At 46.4% G+C, this 18,913-nt stretch overlaps 22 non-coding genes across 22 annotated transcripts; 3 read left to right on the top strand and 19 right to left on the bottom strand.

Moving 5' to 3' along the window:
- Positions 1-474: 474 nt before the first annotated feature.
- LOC141313985 (U4 spliceosomal RNA) lies at positions 475-613 on the bottom strand. Its single transcript, XR_012350051.1, has one exon. It is a non-coding gene; the product is annotated as a U4 spliceosomal RNA (small nuclear RNA).
- A 582-nt stretch (positions 614-1,195) lies between these two features.
- On the bottom strand, positions 1,196-1,269 carry trnan-guu (transfer RNA asparagine (anticodon GUU)). Its single transcript has one exon. It is a non-coding gene; the product is annotated as a tRNA-Asn (tRNA).
- A 191-nt stretch (positions 1,270-1,460) lies between these two features.
- Positions 1,461-1,533, bottom strand: trnak-cuu (transfer RNA lysine (anticodon CUU)). Its single transcript has one exon. It is a non-coding gene; the product is annotated as a tRNA-Lys (tRNA).
- Positions 1,534-2,755: 1,222 nt separating this feature from the next.
- Positions 2,756-2,971, bottom strand: LOC141313940 (small nucleolar RNA U3). Its single transcript, XR_012350006.1, has one exon. It is a non-coding gene; the product is annotated as a small nucleolar RNA U3 (small nucleolar RNA).
- Positions 2,972-4,484: 1,513 nt separating this feature from the next.
- LOC141313972 (U4 spliceosomal RNA) lies at positions 4,485-4,625 on the bottom strand. Its single transcript, XR_012350038.1, has one exon. It is a non-coding gene; the product is annotated as a U4 spliceosomal RNA (small nuclear RNA).
- A 490-nt stretch (positions 4,626-5,115) lies between these two features.
- Positions 5,116-5,197, top strand: trnas-gcu (transfer RNA serine (anticodon GCU)). Its single transcript has one exon. It is a non-coding gene; the product is annotated as a tRNA-Ser (tRNA).
- Positions 5,198-5,687: 490 nt separating this feature from the next.
- On the bottom strand, positions 5,688-5,826 carry LOC141313999 (U4 spliceosomal RNA). Its single transcript, XR_012350064.1, has one exon. It is a non-coding gene; the product is annotated as a U4 spliceosomal RNA (small nuclear RNA).
- A 582-nt stretch (positions 5,827-6,408) lies between these two features.
- Positions 6,409-6,482, bottom strand: trnan-guu (transfer RNA asparagine (anticodon GUU)). Its single transcript has one exon. It is a non-coding gene; the product is annotated as a tRNA-Asn (tRNA).
- A 191-nt stretch (positions 6,483-6,673) lies between these two features.
- Positions 6,674-6,746, bottom strand: trnak-cuu (transfer RNA lysine (anticodon CUU)). The gene has a single exon. It is a non-coding gene; the product is annotated as a tRNA-Lys (tRNA).
- Positions 6,747-7,975: 1,229 nt separating this feature from the next.
- Positions 7,976-8,191, bottom strand: LOC141313939 (small nucleolar RNA U3). The gene has a single exon (XR_012350005.1). It is a non-coding gene; the product is annotated as a small nucleolar RNA U3 (small nucleolar RNA).
- Positions 8,192-9,164: 973 nt separating this feature from the next.
- LOC141313977 (U4 spliceosomal RNA) lies at positions 9,165-9,305 on the bottom strand. Its single transcript, XR_012350042.1, has one exon. It is a non-coding gene; the product is annotated as a U4 spliceosomal RNA (small nuclear RNA).
- A 490-nt stretch (positions 9,306-9,795) lies between these two features.
- trnas-gcu (transfer RNA serine (anticodon GCU)) lies at positions 9,796-9,877 on the top strand. The gene has a single exon. It is a non-coding gene; the product is annotated as a tRNA-Ser (tRNA).
- Positions 9,878-10,367: 490 nt separating this feature from the next.
- On the bottom strand, positions 10,368-10,506 carry LOC141313997 (U4 spliceosomal RNA). The gene has a single exon (XR_012350063.1). It is a non-coding gene; the product is annotated as a U4 spliceosomal RNA (small nuclear RNA).
- A 582-nt stretch (positions 10,507-11,088) lies between these two features.
- trnan-guu (transfer RNA asparagine (anticodon GUU)) lies at positions 11,089-11,162 on the bottom strand. The gene has a single exon. It is a non-coding gene; the product is annotated as a tRNA-Asn (tRNA).
- A 1,493-nt stretch (positions 11,163-12,655) lies between these two features.
- On the bottom strand, positions 12,656-12,871 carry LOC141313938 (small nucleolar RNA U3). The gene has a single exon (XR_012350004.1). It is a non-coding gene; the product is annotated as a small nucleolar RNA U3 (small nucleolar RNA).
- A 973-nt stretch (positions 12,872-13,844) lies between these two features.
- LOC141313975 (U4 spliceosomal RNA) lies at positions 13,845-13,985 on the bottom strand. The gene has a single exon (XR_012350041.1). It is a non-coding gene; the product is annotated as a U4 spliceosomal RNA (small nuclear RNA).
- Positions 13,986-14,475: 490 nt separating this feature from the next.
- Positions 14,476-14,557, top strand: trnas-gcu (transfer RNA serine (anticodon GCU)). The gene has a single exon. It is a non-coding gene; the product is annotated as a tRNA-Ser (tRNA).
- A 490-nt stretch (positions 14,558-15,047) lies between these two features.
- LOC141313996 (U4 spliceosomal RNA) lies at positions 15,048-15,186 on the bottom strand. Its single transcript, XR_012350062.1, has one exon. It is a non-coding gene; the product is annotated as a U4 spliceosomal RNA (small nuclear RNA).
- A 582-nt stretch (positions 15,187-15,768) lies between these two features.
- trnan-guu (transfer RNA asparagine (anticodon GUU)) lies at positions 15,769-15,842 on the bottom strand. Its single transcript has one exon. It is a non-coding gene; the product is annotated as a tRNA-Asn (tRNA).
- A 191-nt stretch (positions 15,843-16,033) lies between these two features.
- trnak-cuu (transfer RNA lysine (anticodon CUU)) lies at positions 16,034-16,106 on the bottom strand. The gene has a single exon. It is a non-coding gene; the product is annotated as a tRNA-Lys (tRNA).
- Positions 16,107-17,335: 1,229 nt separating this feature from the next.
- Positions 17,336-17,551, bottom strand: LOC141313937 (small nucleolar RNA U3). The gene has a single exon (XR_012350002.1). It is a non-coding gene; the product is annotated as a small nucleolar RNA U3 (small nucleolar RNA).
- Positions 17,552-18,524: 973 nt separating this feature from the next.
- On the bottom strand, positions 18,525-18,665 carry LOC141313974 (U4 spliceosomal RNA). Its single transcript, XR_012350040.1, has one exon. It is a non-coding gene; the product is annotated as a U4 spliceosomal RNA (small nuclear RNA).
- Positions 18,666-18,913: the final 248 nt, after the last annotated feature.

Genomic DNA, 18,913 nt, shown 5'->3' with positions numbered 1-18,913 from the left:
ACATCATTTGGTAGAAAAAAACCAAGCCTACCACATCCAATTCTCGAAGGTCCCGAGAACAAATATTCTGTATGTGTTAGATGGCCTTATTTCAGTGACTTCAAAAATTTAGTTTTTCAATATGCACGCATAAACGTTGTTTTCTCAAAAACTTAAAAATGTACATTCATGTTGCTTACATATTTTTGTAGTCCAATTTGTGCTAAATAAAATGTATTTAGATTTAGGATATTAATATGTTTTTAACATACTGAAAAAAGCACAAATGTCAAGGCATGTCAAAACTTCTTCAGGGCCCCAAAACACCCTCAGACCCCAGAGGGTTAATGATACCTGCAGCGAAGTCTTGAGAGCATATTGACAAAACAACAAATCTTCTGGCTCCGGCACGCTATGATCTGTAGACACCTCTTTGACGAGGACCAACAACCAGCCACTCTAACAAAACGAAGCAAAACTTTTTTTTCAAGAAGCGTCCAGAGAGACCGGCAAAAACTGAGAAGCTGACTGTATTTCAAATCATCCAGATGGGATATCGGGGAAAGTTTACAACCAGCAATGATCACACCTCAGATAAACCACACAAGCTACAACATTGCCTCTGCGATAGAATACCGGTGACGGTCGTGACCTTTTCTTGCAGCTACGTGGATGTGATCCGACAAGGTGATAGCAAGCTGGATGAGCCCCAGAGACAGATCATCAGTGAAGACCTCTTCACCTAGACGGCCATCGACGCAAGACTGTGAAAACCAGATCCTCTCCAATCTGACACTGTGGCAACATGGAACTTTTGCATCTACATTAAAATTAGTCTGTTTGTTCTTATTCTGAGGTCACCGTAGCCGCCATATCCATTCTGTATTCCGATTAGATGGTCACTGCAGTCCCCCGGATCCAGTCCGTACCAAGAGCAGATGGTGGATCAGCACCTTCAGCCGAATGTCAGCGGATACCATGTCAACTAGATGAGCCCCAGAGACAGATCATCAGTAAAGAATGAATCCACATGCCACAGCAAACTCGAGCTGGTGAAAATGTTCACCAAACACCCGCCGCTGACTTCTTTTAAAAGAAGCCAGCTTATTGAAGGTGCACAGGATAAACGCCCTGAGAAAGCTGTGCCTCGCAACCCTAAGAATGGCATAGGCGCTAGTGGACACCTGACGCGCGTGCAAAACACCGGCATTTCACACGTCCCTGGGTGGGCTCGAACCACCAACCTTTCGGTTAACAGCCGAACGCGCTAACCGATTGCGCCACAGAGACAGACATTGCGCATCTGCTGCCGCGGGATCACGGTTGTAAAAGCAAGGGTTAGGGTTAGGGATTAGAATCGCACGTACTAACAGGCTGTTTTGAAAGATGTTTCCGGAGCTCGCAAAATCCACTTAGCCTGTGCGGAGAATGGGCACGCTGGAGCCCGCCACCCTGTTGGGAAGAAAGAGCGCCAACAGAGCCGCCCAACGTGGGGCTCGAACCCACGACCCTGAGATTAAGAGTCTCATGCTCTACCGACTGAGCTAGCCGGGCTGGTCGTGGGCTCCTTCACCGGGTCGGACGCAGTTTTCATCGGCTCCCAAATGACACAGGCGAAACGGAGGCTCTCGCGTTGTGCAAGACTGTCGAGCCGTCCCGTGGGTAGTGCTTAGAGCAGGCTTAGAGTTTTCTTCTGTCAGTTTTGACCCAATCTGTTATTGGGAAGCGCAGTTTGACCCAGCAGTGCGGGCCAACAACATGTTCTGTCTTGCCGCGTGAAGGCGGTTCAATGCTTTGGTCAGCGTATGGTTGAGATGTGATTTTCCACCAATTTGGGGCACCTTTCTTATGGAAATCAAGGATAAATCTATATAAGGATAAGGATAAATCTTCTATATTTCGGTGGTCTTTTGCAAACACTAGATTTATATGTCAGTTCCAACATAACACCGACTGTTACGCAACAGTCCCGGGATCGTTAATAGTTACGCCTCCAACATTTGCATCGCCCAATCATCGGTAACGTCAGTACATCAGTAAAACAAGGCAAGCCACTGAAGGGACACGGTTAGCTTAATGCTAGCGCTAGCCTGTTACATTGCAGTACAAAAGATATCACTTACCACATAAACAGAGAGATGACTGTGCTGATGATGGTGAATGATGGAGAAATAACTGCGCTGATGATGGCGAATGATTTACAGATCCAGAGTATCACCGAGAAGCAGCTGAACTTGTGTGGTAAGAAGCGCTCCCTCTGCATTATAACTTTACACAGAGCACATGGATCACAGTAATGAGACTAAAATGTCTGCGATACAAAACGGCAGATTCAACAAACCACATATTAAAAGCCGCTAGAGCTCCTAATTAAATAAATATTTTTATCAATGTGCCAGCTATAGAGATGAGCAGCTCTGTGAAACAGCCAATCGGAGCAGAGCTCATTAATATTCATGAAGCTTCCAAAAAAGGCAATAACAGAGCATTTCATTCTAGGGACAAATCCTAGGGTTGTAAATGGTACTGTAAAACCGTTTCTGGAGATTGTTTGCCCTTTCCTATGCCATATACCTTCTATGCAGATATCAAAGAACAAATTAAAATATTCTCTCAATGCATTTTATGGCAACTTTAAGTTGCTAGAACCAGCTGACATCTTATCCTGACATTCTGAATATCAAGGATGGTGACACCCACCAACAAAAATGTAAAAAAAAAATCTCAATCATAACGACTCATAAGATTTTTAATCTGATATTTACATTTTTCAGAGACCACTCTGACCATACTCTCTTCGTCTATGCTGCTTAAATGCCACACAGAACGTTCATCAATGGTGTGGAGCATATGAAATAAACCATTACTCCACACCCGATTCACGCTCAGAAAAGAGTATCAACGCTCATCATCGTAGTTTGGGAGACACTACACTTTTGAAACACATTTCCTAGTTAGAAACTATAGAAATGATCCCTGAAAGTATAGTCTTGACCTCCATTTTGCAAAACCAGCTTAGGCGAGTTCTGACACTTTGAGTCTCAGAGATGGTTACAACCTAACAACAGAGATGAGAAAAGTTACATTTGAAACATCATTAGAGTCCTAAAATTTTGTTTGTAATTTTAGTTGGATGCAGTTTTCATTGGCCCCCAAATTACACAGGCGAAACTGAGGCTCTCGCGTTGTGCGAGACTGTCAACCCGTCCCGTGGGTAGGGCTTAAAGCAGGCTTATGCCTCGTTTCCACTGAGCGGTACGGTACGGTACGGAACGGAACGGTACGCATTTATTTGCGTTTCCACTATCAAAAGTTGTGAATGGTACCAAAATGCCGAACTGTACCGTACCACTTTTTGGGTACCCTTCCGTTGTGGTACCTAGCACAGTGGAACGGTACTAAAGGGTGGAGCTAGACTCACTGCAGAGTGTTGATTGGTTGACAGAGAATCGTCACTTGCGCGTGCTACAGAACGACAACGCAACACAAGAGGCGCCATTTTTAAAACACACACAACACCTTGCAAAACAATGCCACCGCGAAACATAACTCGCGAATGTCCTCCATTGATGTTTGCGGTCTTAGCTTTCTTCTTTGCGCGAGAATGACGTCAAGCTACTTTCCGTCTATCAAGTGACGTTATCACTACTTTCCGGCATACACCACGCCTATCAAGTAAGGGTACTGTCGGCAGTGGAAACGCTAGCCAATTCATGGTTTTCCGACCCGACCCGTACCGTACTGTACCGTACCACTCAGTGGAAACGAGGCATTAGAGATTTCTTCTGTCAGTTTTGACCCAATCTGTTTTTGGGAAGCGCAGTTTGACCCAGCAGTGCGGGCCAACAACATGTTCTGTTTTGCCGCGTGAAGGCGGTTTAATGCTTTGGACAGCGTATGGTTGAGATGTGATTTTCCACCAATTTGGGGCACCTTTCTTATGGAAATCAAGGATGATTTCATGGGAAATGGCAAACTGGTGTAGCGTTTGGCTAATAAGCTAAAGCTACAAAGGATGTACCGGTGCCCCGTCGTCCGAGCAGAATCCACATTCGGCCGTAATCGGAGGTTACTACTAACGTTGGATTGTGTCTCATAGGGAGTTTGGCGCAGGGCCTCAGTGGAAAACAGGCCCTCGGCGGCTGAAACAAAAGACGAAGAATGCATCCACATGCACATGAATCAGGAATGTTAAATAAAGAAACCCCGCCGGATGACGAGGTGGTCCAGTGGTTAAGGCGGTGGAAGGCTAATACATTGTGCTCGACACGCATTCGAAGCTTTAGCGCCACTGAGAGGCCACCGGACCAGACAGGCCCAACATGTTTACGATGGATAACGGTGAGCTGTAATTGCGTTGCAGTTTAACGATACTTGTCTTGAGAACATATTGACAAAACAACAAACCTTCTGGCTCTGGCGCACTATCATCAGCAGACCGTTTTTTTGGCGAGGAAAAAAAACCCTAAACGAAACAAGGCTATATTTCTCAACAAAACTCTAAGCCTCCAGAGAGACTAGCAAAAATTGCCAAAGATAACTGTATTTCAAGTCATCCTGGCGGGGTATTGGGTAAAGTTTTCAACCAGCAATGATCGCGCCTCGGACAAACCTCATAGGCTACAATATTGCCTCTGCGAAAGAATGCAGGCGATGGTCGTGACCTTTTTCTGCACCTACGTGGATGTGAACCGACAAGGTGGTAGCAAGCTTTAAACTGCCGCACAAACAGTCTCCTGCCACGGGTTGCTGCACCGTGTTTCTACGGAACAGATTAGAGGTGTGTAAAAGACGGCTCATTCACTATTCCCTCTGTGCTCAAAACAGCCAGCTGAAAGCACGGCAGCAGCAGCTGAAAAGGTCCGCAGCATGGCCTATCTCGGTCAGCAAGGGGACGGGGTGGCCGAGTGGTTAAGGCGATGGACTGCTAATCCATTTTGCTCTGTGCAATGGTTGGAATCCATTCTTGTCGTTCGGTTCCTTTAGCACTGGACCTTAATCCGGGTCCTGGGGACCCCATGCTAAACTTTTTGTGTGTCCTCCTTATCTAACACACTCAGTTCAGTTCTTTGAGTTCTCTACTAATGAACTGATGATCTGAATCAGGAGTGCTAAATAAAAAATGTCACGTAAAATGACGAGGTGGCCGAGTGGTTAAGGCGATGGACTGCTAATCCATTGTGCTCTGCACGCGTGGGTTCGAATCCCATCCTCGTCGTTCGGCTCCTTTAGCAGTAATCCTCGGTCCTGGGGACCCCACTCTGCGCTTTTTGTGTCTTCCTTATCTGACACACTCAGTTCAGTTCACTGAGTGCTCTACTAATGAGCCGATGGTCTGAATCGGGAGTGTTAAATAAAAGGACCACGGAAAGTGACGGGGTGGTCGAGTGTTTAAGGCGATGCAAGGCTAATCCGTTGTGCTAGGCTCACCTTGGTTTGTGTGGGTTTGAATCCCGTCCTCTTCATTTGATGATTTAGCACCACTGAGAGCCCACCAGAACAGACAGGCCCAACCTGTTTACGATGGGTAGCGGTGAGCTGTGATTGTGCTGTAGTTTAATGATACCTGCAGCGAAGTCTTGAGAGCATATTGAAAAAACAACAAATCTTCTGGCTCCGGCACGCTATGATCTGTAGACACCTCTTTGACGAGGACCAACAACCAGCCACTCTAACAAAACGAAGCAAAACTTTGTTTTTCAAGAAGCGTCCAGAGAGACCGGCAAAAACTGAGAAGCTGACTGTATTTCAAATCATCCAGATGGGATATCGGGGAAAGTTTACAACCAGCAATGATCACACCTCAGATAAACCACACAAGCTACAACATTGCCTCTGCGATAGAATACCGGTGACGGTCGTGACCTTTTCTTGCAGCTACGTGGATGTGATCCGACAAGGTGATAGCAAGCTGGATGAGCCCCAGAGACAGATCATCAGTGAAGACCTCTTCACCTAGACGGCCATCGACGCAAGACTGTGAAAACCAGATCCTCTCCAATCTGACACTGTGGCAACATGGAACTTTTGCATCTACATTAAAATTAGTCTGTTTGTTCTTATTCTGAGGTCACCGTAGCCGCCATATCCATTCTGTATTCCGATTAGATGGTCACTGCAGTCCCCCGGATCCAGTCCGTACCAAGAGCAGATGGTGGATCAGCACCTTCAGCCGAATGTCAGCGGATACCATGTCAACTAGATGAGCCCCAGAGACAGATCATCAGTAAAGAATGAATCCACATGCCACAGCAAACTCGAGCTGGTGAAAATGTTCACCAAACACCCGCCGCTGACTTCTTTTAAAAGAAGCCAGCTTATTGAAGGTGCACAGGATAAACGCCCTGAGAAAGCTGTGCCTCGCAACCCTAAGAATGGCATAGGCGCTAGTGGACACCTGACGCGCGTGCAAAACACCGGCATTTCACACGTCCCTGGGTGGGGTCGAACCACCAACCTTTCGGTTAACAGCCGAACGCGCTAACCGATTGCGCCACAGAGACAGACATTGCGCATCTGCTGCCGCGGGATCACGGTTGTAAAAGCAAGGGTTAGGGTTAGGGATTAGAATCGCACGTACTAACAGGCTGTTTTGAAAGATGTTTCCGGAGCTCGCAAAATCCACTTAGCCTGTGCGGAGAATGGGCACGCTGGAGCCCGCCACCCTGTTGGGAAGAAAGAGCGCCAACAGAGCCGCCCAACGTGGGGCTCGAACCCACGACCCTGAGATTAAGAGTCTCATGCTCTACCGACTGAGCTAGCCGGGCTGGTCGTAGTCTCCTTCACCGGGTCGGACGCAGTTTTCATCGGCTCCCAAATGACACAGGCGAAACGGAGGCTCTCGCGTTGTGCAAGACTGTCGAGCCGTCCCGTGGGTAGTGCTTAGAGCAGGCTTAGAGTTTTCTTCTGTCAGTTTTGACCCAATCTGTTATTGGGAAGCGCAGTTTGACCCAGCAGTGCGGGCCAACAACATGTTCTGTCTTGCCGCGTGAAGGCGGTTCAATGCTTTGGTCAGCGTATGGTTGAGATGTGATTTTCCACCAATTTGGGGCACCTTTCTTATGGAAATCAAGGATAAATCTATATAAGGATAAGGATAAATCTTCTATATTTCGGTGGTCTTTTGCAAACACTAGATTTATATGTCAGTTCCAACATAACACCGACTGTTACGCAACAGTCCCGGGATCGTTAATAGTTACGCCTCCAACATTTGCATCGCCCAATCATCGGTAACGTCAGTACATCAGTAAAACAAGGCAAGCCACTGAAGGGACACGGTTAGCTTAATGCTAGCGCTAGCCTGTTACATTGCAGTACAAAAGATATCACTTACCACATAAACAGAGAGATGACTGTGCTGATGATGGTGAATGATGGAGAAATAACTGCGCTGATGATGGCGAATGATTTACAGATCCAGAGTATCACCGAGAAGCAGCTGAACTTGTGTGGTAAGAAGCGCTCCCTCTGCATTATAACTTTACACAGAGCACATGGATCACAGTAATGAGACTAAAATGTCTGCGATACAAAACGGCAGATTCAACAAACCACATATTAAAAGCCGCTAGAGCTCCTAATTAAATAAATATTTTTATCAATGTGCCAGCTATAGAGATGAGCAGCTCTGTGAAACAGCCAATCGGAGCAGAGCTCATTAATATTCATGAAGCTTCCAAAAAAGGCAATAACAGAGCATTTCATTCTAGGGACAAATCCTAGGGTTGTAAATGGTCCTGTAAAACCGTTTCTGGAGATTGTTTGCCCTTTCCTATGCCATATACCTTCTATGCAGATATCAAAGAACAAATTAAAATATTCTCTCAATGCATTTTATGGCAACTTTAAGTTGATAGAACCAGCTGACATCTTATCCTGACATTCTGAATATCAAGGATGGTGACACCCACCAACAAAAATGTAAAAAAAAAAAAAAAAATCTCAATCATAACGACTCATAAGACTTTTAATCTGATATTTACATTTTTCAGAGACCACTCTGACCATACTCTCTTCGTCTATGCTGCTTAAATGCCACACAGAACGTTCATCAATGGTGTGGAGCATATGAAATAAACCATTACTCCACACCCGATTCACGCTCAGAAAAGAGTATCAACGCTCATCATCGTAGTTTGGGAGACACTACACTTTTGAAACACATTTCCTAGTTAGAAACTATAGAAATGATCCCTGAAAGTATAGTCTTGACCTCCATTTTGCAAAACCAGCTTAGGCGAGTTCTGACACTTTGAGTCTCAGAGATGGTTACAACCTAACAACAGAGATGAGAAAAGTTACATTTGAAACATCATTAGAGTCCTAAAATTTTGTTTGTAATTTTAGTTGGATGCAGTTTTCATTGGCCCCCAAATTACACAGGCGAAACTGAGGCTCTCGCGTTGTGCGAGACTGTCAACCCGTCCCGTGGGTAGGGCTTAAAGCAGGCTTAGAGATTTCTTCTGTCAGTTTTGACCCAATCTGTTTTTGGGAAGCGCAGTTTGACCCAGCAGTGCGGGCCAACAACATGTTCTGTTTTGCCGCGTGAAGGCGGTTTAATGCTTTGGACAGCGTATGGTTGAGATGTGATTTTCCACCAATTTGGGGCACCTTTCTTATGGAAATCAAGGATGATTTCATGGGAAATGGCAAACTGGTGTAGCGTTTGGCTAATAAGCTAAAGCTACAAAGGATGTACCGGTGCCCCGTCGTCCGAGCAGAATCCACATTCGGCCGTAATCGGAGGTTACTACTAACGTTGGATTGTGTCTCATAGGGAGTTTGGCGCAGGGCCTCAGTGGAAAACAGGCCCTCGGCGGCTGAAACAAAAGACGAAGAATGCATCCACATGCACATGAATCAGGAATGTTAAATAAAGAAACCCCGCCGGATGACGAGGTGGTCCAGTGGTTAAGGCGGTGGAAGGCTAATGCATTGTGCTCGACACGCATTCGAAGCTTTAGCGCCACTGAGAGGCCACCGGACCAGACAGGCCCAACATGTTTACGATGGGTAACGGTGAGCTGTAATTGCGTTGCAGTTTAACGATACTTGTCTTGAGAACATATTGACAAAACAACAAACCTTCTGGCTCTGGCGCACTATCATCAGCAGACCGTTTTTTTGGCGAGGAAAAAAAACCCTAAACGAAACAAGGCTATATTTCTCAACAAAACTCTAAGCCTCCAGAGAGACTAGCAAAAATTGCCAAAGATAACTGTATTTCAAGTCATCCTGGCGGGGTATTGGGTAAAGTTTTCAACCAGCAATGATCGCGCCTCGGACAAACCTCATAGGCTACAACATTGCCTCTGCGAAAGAATGCAGGCGACGGTCGTGACCTTTTTCTGCACCTACGTGGATGTGAACCGACAAGGTGGTAGCAAGCTTTAAACTGCCGCACAAACAGTCTCCTGCCACGGGTTGCTGCACCGTGTTTCTACGGAACAGATTAGAGGTGTGTAAAAGACGGCTCATTCACTATTCCCTCTGTGCTCAAAACAGCCAGCTGAAAGCACGGCAGCAGCAGCTGAAAAGGTCCGCAGCATGGCCTATCTCGGTCAGCAAGGGGACGGGGTGGCCGAGTGGTTAAGGCGATGGACTGCTAATCCATTTTGCTCTGTGCAATGGTTGGAATCCATTCTTGTCGTTCGGTTCCTTTAGCACTGGACCTTAATCCGGGTCCTGGGGACCCCATGCTAAACTTTTTGTGTGTCCTCCTTATCTAACACACTCATTTCAGTTCTTTGAGTTCTCTACTAATGAACTGATGATCTGAATCAGGAGTGCTAAATAAAAGATGTCACGTAAAATGACGAGGTGGCCGAGTGGTTAAGGCGATGGACTGCTAATCCATTGTGCTCTGCACGCGTGGGTTCGAATCCCATCCTCGTCGTTCGGCTCCTTTAGCAGTAATCCTCGGTCCTGGGGACCCCACTCTGCGCTTTTTGTGTCTTCCTTATCTGACACACTCAGTTCAGTTCACTGAGTGCTCTACTAATGAGCCGATGGTCTGAATCGGGAGTGTTAAATAAAAGGACCACGGAAAGTGACGGGGTGGTCGAGTGTTTAAGGCGATGCAAGGCTAATCCGTTGTGCTAGGCTCACCTTGGTTTGTGTGGGTTTGAATCCCGTCCTCTTCATTTGATGATTTAGCACCACTGAGAGCCCACCAGAACAGACAGGCCCAACCTGTTTACGATGGGTAGCGGTGAGCTGTGATTGTGCTGTAGTTTAATGATACCTGCAGCGAAGTCTTGAGAGCATATTGAAAAAACAACAAATCTTCTGGCTCCGGCACGCTATGATCTGTAGACACCTCTTTGACGAGGACCAACAACCAGCCACTCTAACAAAACGAAGCAAAACTTTGTTTTTCAAGAAGCGTCCAGAGAGACCGGCAAAAACTGAGAAGCTGACTGTATTTCAAATCATCCAGATGGGATATCGGGGAAAGTTTACAACCAGCAATGATCACACCTCAGATAAACCACACAAGCTACAACATTGCCTCTGCGATAGAATACCGGTGACGGTCGTGACCTTTTCTTGCAGCTACGTGGATGTGATCCGACAAGGTGATAGCAAGCTGGATGAGCCCCAGAGACAGATCATCAGTGAAGACCTCTTCACCTAGACGGCCATCGACGCAAGACTGTGAAAACCAGATCCTCTCCAATCTGACACTGTGGCAACATGGAACTTTTGCATCTACATTAAAATTAGTCTGTTTGTTCTTATTCTGAGGTCACCGTAGCCGCCATATCCATTCTGTATTCCGATTAGATGGTCACTGCAGTCCCCCGGATCCAGTCCGTACCAAGAGCAGATGGTGGATCAGCACCTTCAGCCGAATGTCAGCGGATACCATGTCAACTAGATGAGCCCCAGAGACAGATCATCAGTAAAGAATGAATCCACATGCCACAGCAAACTCGAGCTGGTGAAAATGTTCACCAAACACCCGCCGCTGACTTCTTTTAAAAGAAGCCAGCTTATTGAAGGTGCACAGGATAAACGCCCTGAGAAAGCTGTGCCTCGCAACCCTAAGAATGGCATAGGCGCTAGTGGACACCTGACGCGCGTGCAAAACACCGGCATTTCACACGTCCCTGGGTGGGCTCGAACCACCAACCTTTCGGTTAACAGCCGAACGCGCTAACCGATTGCGCCACAGAGACAGACATTGCGCATCTGCTGCCGCGGGATCACGGTTGTAAAAGCAAGGGTTAGGGTTAGGGATTAGAATCGCACGTACTAACAGGCTGTTTTGAAAGATGTTTCCGGAGCTCGCAAAATCCACTTAGCCTGTGCGGAGAATGGGCACGCTGGAGCCCGCCACCCTGTTGGGAAGAAAGAGCGCCAACAGAGCCGCCCAACGTGGGGCTCGAACCCACGACCCTGACATTAAGAGTCTCATGCTCTACCGACTGAGCTAGCCGGGCTGGTCGTAGTCTCCTTCACCGGGTCGGACGCAGTTTTCATCGGCTCCCAAATGACACAGGCGAAACGGAGGCTCTCGCGTTGTGCAAGACTGTCGAGCCGTCCCGTGGGTAGTGCTTAGAGCAGGCTTAGAGTTTTCTTCTGTCAGTTTTGACCCAATCTGTTATTGGGAAGCGCAGTTTGACCCAGCAGTGCGGGCCAACAACATGTTCTGTCTTGCCGCGTGAAGGCGGTTCAATGCTTTGGTCAGCGTATGGTTGAGATGTGATTTTCCACCAATTTGGGGCACCTTTCTTATGGAAATCAAGGATAAATCTATATAAGGATAAGGATAAATCTTCTATATTTCGGTGGTCTTTTGCAAACACTAGATTTATATGTCAGTTCCAACATAACACCGACTGTTACGCAACAGTCCCGGGATCGTTAATAGTTACGCCTCCAACATTTGCATCGCCCAATCATCGGTAACGTCAGTACATCAGTAAAACAAGGCAAGCCACTGAAGGGACACGGTTAGCTTAATGCTAGCGCTAGCCTGTTACATTGCAGTACAAAAGATATCACTTACCACATAAACAGAGAGATGACTGTGCTGATGATGGTGAATGATGGAGAAATAACTGCGCTGATGATGGCGAATGATTTACAGATCCAGAGTATCACCGAGAAGCAGCTGAACTTGTGTGGTAAGAAGCGCTCCCTCTGCATTATAACTTTACACAGAGCACATGGATCACAGTAATGAGACTAAAATGTCTGCGATACAAAACGGCAGATTCAACAAACCACATATTAAAAGCCGCTAGAGCTCCTAATTAAATAAATATTTTTATCAATGTGCCAGCTATAGAGATGAGCAGCTCTGTGAAACAGCCAATCGGAGCAGAGCTCATTAATATTCATGAAGCTTCCAAAAAAGGCAATAACAGAGCATTTCATTCTAGGGACAAATCCTAGGGTTGTAAATGGTCCTGTAAAACCGTTTCTGGAGATTGTTTGCCCTTTCCTATGCCATATACCTTCTATGCAGATATCAAAGAACAAATTAAAATATTCTCTCAATGCATTTTATGGCAACTTTAAGTTGATAGAACCAGCTGACATCTTATCCTGACATTCTGAATATCAAGGATGGTGACACCCACCAACAAAAATGTAAAAAAAAAAAAAAAAATCTCAATCATAACGACTCATAAGACTTTTAATCTGATATTTACATTTTTCAGAGACCACTCTGACCATACTCTCTTCGTCTATGCTGCTTAAATGCCACACAGAACGTTCATCAATGGTGTGGAGCATATGAAATAAACCATTACTCCACACCCGATTCACGCTCAGAAAAGAGTATCAACGCTCATCATCGTAGTTTGGGAGACACTACACTTTTGAAACACATTTCCTAGTTAGAAACTATAGAAATGATCCCTGAAAGTATAGTCTTGACCTCCATTTTGCAAAACCAGCTTAGGCGAGTTCTGACACTTTGAGTCTCAGAGATGGTTACAACCTAACAACAGAGATGAGAAAAGTTACATTTGAAACATCATTAGAGTCCTAAAATTTTGTTTGTAATTTTAGTTGGATGCAGTTTTCATTGGCCCCCAAATTACACAGGCGAAACTGAGGCTCTCGCGTTGTGCGAGACTGTCAACCCGTCCCGTGGGTAGGGCTTAAAGCAGGCTTAGAGATTTCTTCTGTCAGTTTTGACCCAATCTGTTTTTGGGAAGCGCAGTTTGACCCAGCAGTGCGGGCCAACAACATGTTCTGTTTTGCCGCGTGAAGGCGGTTTAATGCTTTGGACAGCGTATGGTTGAGATGTGATTTTCCACCAATTTGGGGCACCTTTCTTATGGAAATCAAGGATGATTTCATGGGAAATGGCAAACTGGTGTAGCGTTTGGCTAATAAGCTAAAGCTACAAAGGATGTACCGGTGCCCCGTCGTCCGAGCAGAATCCACATTCGGCCGTAATCGGAGGTTACTACTAACGTTGGATTGTGTCTCATAGGGAGTTTGGCGCAGGGCCTCAGTGGAAAACAGGCCCTCGGCGGCTGAAACAAAAGACGAAGAATGCATCCACATGCACATGAATCAGGAATGTTAAATAAAGAAACCCCGCCGGATGACGAGGTGGTCCAGTGGTTAAGGCGGTGGAAGGCTAATGCATTGTGCTCGACACGCATTCGAAGCTTTAGCGCCACTGAGAGGCCACCGGACCAGACAGGCCCAACATGTTTACGATGGGTAACGGTGAGCTGTAATTGCGTTGCAGTTTAACGATACTTGTCTTGAGAACATATTGACAAAACAACAAACCTTCTGGCTCTGGCGCACTATCATCAGCAGACCGTTTTTTTGGCGAGGAAAAAAAACCCTAAACGAAACAAGGCTATATTTCTCAACAAAACTCTAAGCCTCCAGAGAGACTAGCAAAAATTGCCAAAGATAACTGTATTTCAAGTCATCCTGGCGGGGTATTGGGTAAAGTTTTCAACCAGCAATGATCGCGCCTCGGACAAACCTCATAGGCTACAACATTGCCTCTGCGAAAGAATGCAGGCGACGGTCGTGACCTTTTTCTGCACCTACGTGGATGTGAACCGACAAGGTGGTAGCAAGCTTTAAACTGCCGCACAAACAGTCTCCTGCCACGGGTTGCTGCACCGTGTTTCTACGGAACAGATTAGAGGTGTGTAAAAGACGGCTCATTCACTATTCCCTCTGTGCTCAAAACAGCCAGCTGAAAGCACGGCAGCAGCAGCTGAAAAGGTCCGCAGCATGGCCTATCTCGGTCAGCAAGGGGACGGGGTGGCCGAGTGGTTAAGGCGATGGACTGCTAATCCATTTTGCTCTGTGCAATGGTTGGAATCCATTCTTGTCGTTCGGTTCCTTTAGCACTGGACCTTAATCCGGGTCCTGGGGACCCCATGCTAAACTTTTTGTGTGTCCTCCTTATCTAACACACTCATTTCAGTTCTTTGAGTTCTCTACTAATGAACTGATGATCTGAATCAGGAGTGCTAAATAAAAGATGTCACGTAAAATGACGAGGTGGCCGAGTGGTTAAGGCGATGGACTGCTAATCCATTGTGCTCTGCACGCGTGGGTTCGAATCCCATCCTCGTCGTTCGGCTCCTTTAGCAGTAATCCTCGGTCCTGGGGACCCCACTCTGCGCTTTTTGTGTCTTCCTTATCTGACACACTCAGTTCAGTTCACTGAGTGCTCTACTAATGAGCCGATGGTCTGAATCGGGAGTGTTAAATAAAAGGACCACGGAAAGTGACGGGGTGGTCGAGTGTTTAAGGCGATGCAAGGCTAATCCGTTGTGCTAGGCTCACCTTGGTTTGTGTGGGTTTGAATCCCGTCCTCTTCATTTGATGATTTAGCACCACTGAGAGCCCACCAGAACAGACAGGCCCAACCTGTTTACGATGGGTAGCGGTGAGCTGTGATTGTGCTGTAGTTTAATGATACCTGCAGCGAAGTCTTGAGAGCATATTGAAAAAACAACAAATCTTCTGGCTCCGGCACGCTATGATCTGTAGACACCTCTTTGACGAGGACCAACAACCAGCCACTCTAACAAAACGAAGCAAAACTTTGTTTTTCAAGAAGCGTCCAGAGAGACCGGCAAAAACTGAGAAGCTGACTGTATTTCAAATCATCCAGATGGGATATCGGGGAAAGTTTACAACCAGCAATGATCACACCTCAGATAAACCACACAAGCTACAACATTGCCTCTGCGATAGAATACCGGTGACGGTCGTGACCTTTTCTTGCAGCTACGTGGATGTGATCCGACAAGGTGATAGCAAGCTGGATGAGCCCCAGAGACAGATCATCAGTGAAGACCTCTTCACCTAGACGGCCATCGACGCAAGACTGTGAAAACCAGATCCTCTCCAATCTGACACTGTGGCAACATGGAACTTTTGCATCTACATTAAAATTAGTCTGTTTGTTCTTATTCTGAGGTCACCGTAGCCGCCATATCCATTCTGTATTCCGATTAGATGGTCACTGCAGTCCCCCGGATCCAGTCCGTACCAAGAGCAGATGGTGGATCAGCACCTTCAGCCGAATGTCAGCGGATACCATGTCAACTAGATGAGCCCCAGAGACAGATCATCAGTAAAGAATGAATCCACATGCCACAGCAAACTCGAGCTGGTGAAAATGTTCACCAAACACCCGCCGCTGACTTCTTTTAAAAGAAGCCAGCTTATTGAAGGTGCACAGGATAAACGCCCTGAGAAAGCTGTGCCTCGCAACCCTAAGAATGGCATAGGCGCTAGTGGACACCTGACGCGCGTGCAAAACACCGGCATTTCACACGTCCCTGGGTGGGCTCGAACCACCAACCTTTCGGTTAACAGCCGAACGCGCTAACCGATTGCGCCACAGAGACAGACATTGCGCATCTGCTGCCGCGGGATCACGGTTGTAAAAGCAAGGGTTAGGGTTAGGGATTAGAATCGCACGTACTAACAGGCTGTTTTGAAAGATGTTTCCGGAGCTCGCAAAATCCACTTAGCCTGTGCGGAGAATGGGCACGCTGGAGCCCGCCACCCTGTTGGGAAGAAAGAGCGCCAACAGAGCCGCCCAACGTGGGGCTCGAACCCACGACCCTGAGATTAAGAGTCTCATGCTCTACCGACTGAGCTAGCCGGGCTGGTCGTAGTCTCCTTCACCGGGTCGGACGCAGTTTTCATCGGCTCCCAAATGACACAGGCGAAACGGAGGCTCTCGCGTTGTGCAAGACTGTCGAGCCGTCCCGTGGGTAGTGCTTAGAGCAGGCTTAGAGTTTTCTTCTGTCAGTTTTGACCCAATCTGTTATTGGGAAGCGCAGTTTGACCCAGCAGTGCGGGCCAACAACATGTTCTGTCTTGCCGCGTGAAGGCGGTTCAATGCTTTGGTCAGCGTATGGTTGAGATGTGATTTTCCACCAATTTGGGGCACCTTTCTTATGGAAATCAAGGATAAATCTATATAAGGATAAGGATAAATCTTCTATATTTCGGTGGTCTTTTGCAAACACTAGATTTATATGTCAGTTCCAACATAACACCGACTGTTACGCAACAGTCCCGGGATCGTTAATAGTTACGCCTCCAACATTTGCATCGCCCAATCATCGGTAACGTCAGTACATCAGTAAAACAAGGCAAGCCACTGAAGGGACACGGTTAGCTTAATGCTAGCGCTAGCCTGTTACATTGCAGTACAAAAGATATCACTTACCACATAAACAGAGAGATGACTGTGCTGATGATGGTGAATGATGGAGAAATAACTGCGCTGATGATGGCGAATGATTTACAGATCCAGAGTATCACCGAGAAGCAGCTGAACTTGTGTGGTAAGAAGCGCTCCCTCTGCATTATAACTTTACACAGAGCACATGGATCACAGTAATGAGACTAAAATGTCTGCGATACAAAACGGCAGATTCAACAAACCACATATTAAAAGCCGCTAGAGCTCCTAATTAAATAAATATTTTTATCAATGTGCCAGCTATAGAGATGAGCAGCTCTGTGAAACAGCCAATCGGAGCAGAGCTCATTAATATTCATGAAGCTTCCAAAAAAGGCAATAACAGAGCATTTCATTCTAGGGACAAATCCTAGGGTTGTAAATGGTCCTGTAAAACCGTTTCTGGAGATTGTTTGCCCTTTCCTATGCCATATACCTTCTATGCAGATATCAAAGAACAAATTAAAATATTCTCTCAATGCATTTTATGGCAACTTTAAGTTGATAGAACCAGCTGACATCTTATCCTGACATTCTGAATATCAAGGATGGTGACACCCACCAACAAAAATGTAAAAAAAAAAAAAAAAATCTCAATCATAACGACTCATAAGACTTTTAATCTGATATTTACATTTTTCAGAGACCACTCTGACCATACTCTCTTCGTCTATGCTGCTTAAATGCCACACAGAACGTTCATCAATGGTGTGGAGCATATGAAATAAACCATTACTCCACACCCGATTCACGCTCAGAAAAGAGTATCAACGCTCATCATCGTAGTTTGGGAGACACTACACTTTTGAAACACATTTCCTAGTTAGAAACTATAGAAATGATCCCTGAAAGTATAGTCTTGACCTCCATTTTGCAAAACCAGCTTAGGCGAGTTCTGACACTTTGAGTCTCAGAGATGGTTACAACCTAACAACAGAGATGAGAAAAGTTACATTTGAAACATCATTAGAGTCCTAAAATTTTGTTTGTAATTTTAGTTGGATGCAGTTTTCATTGGCCCCCAAATTACACAGGCGAAACTGAGGCTCTCGCGTTGTGCGAGACTGTCAACCCGTCCCGTGGGTAGGGCTTAAAGCAGGCTTAGAGATTTCTTCTGTCAGTTTTGACCCAATCTGTTTTTGGGAAGCGCAGTTTGACCCAGCAGTGCGGGCCAACAACATGTTCTGTTTTGCCGCGTGAAGGCGGTTTAATGCTTTGGACAGCGTATGGTTGAGATGTGATTTTCCACCAATTTGGGGCACCTTTCTTATGGAAATCAAGGATGATTTCATGGGAAATGGCAAACTGGTGTAGCGTTTGGCTAATAAGCTAAAGCTACAAAGGATGTACCGGTGCCCCGTCGTCCGAGCAGAATCCACATTCGGCCGTAATCGGAGGTTACTACTAACGTTGGATTGTGTCTCATAGGGAGTTTGGCGCAGGGCCTCAGTGGAAAACAGGCCCTCGGCGGCTGAAACAAAAGACGAAGAATGCATCCACATGCACATGAATCAGGAATGTTAAATAAAGAAACCCCGCCGGATGACGAGGTGGTCCAGTGGTTAAGGCGGTGGAAGGCTAATGCATTGTGCTCGACACGCATTCGAAGCTTTAGCGCCACTGAGAGGCCACCGGACCAGACAGGCCCAACATGTTTACGATGGGTAACGGTGAGCTGTAATTGCGTTGCAGTTTAACGATACTTGTCTTGAGAACATATTGACAAAACAACAAACCTTCTGGCTCTGGCGCACTATCATCAGCAGACCGTTTTTTTGGCGAGGAAAAAAAACCCTAAACGAAACAAGGCTATATTTCTCAACAAAACTCTAAGCCTCCAGAGAGACTAGCAAAAATTGCCAAAGATAACTGTATTTCAAGTCATCCTGGCGGGGTATTGGGTAAAGTTTTCAACCAGCAATGATCGCGCCTCGGACAAACCTCATAGGCTACAACATTGCCTCTGCGAAAGAATGCAGGCGACGGTCGTGACCTTTTTCTGCACCTACGTGGATGTGAACCGACAAGGTGGTAGCAAGCTTTAAACTGCCGCACAAACAGTCTCCTGCCACGGGTTGCTGCACCGTGTTTCTACGGAACAGATTAGAGGTGTGTAAAAGACGGCTCATTCACTATTCCCTCTGTGCTCAAAACAGCCAGCTGAAAGCACGGCAGCAGCAGCTGAAAAGGTCCGCAGCATGGCCTATCTCGGTCAGCAAGGGG

Source organism: Garra rufa, unplaced genomic scaffold (assembly GCF_049309525.1).
Source record: "Garra rufa unplaced genomic scaffold, GarRuf1.0 hap1_unplaced_007, whole genome shotgun sequence".
Taxonomy (NCBI): domain Eukaryota; kingdom Metazoa; phylum Chordata; class Actinopteri; order Cypriniformes; family Cyprinidae; genus Garra; species Garra rufa.
The sequence above is the reverse complement of the archived record's forward strand: the minus strand, read 5'-3'. Positions and strand labels throughout refer to the sequence as shown.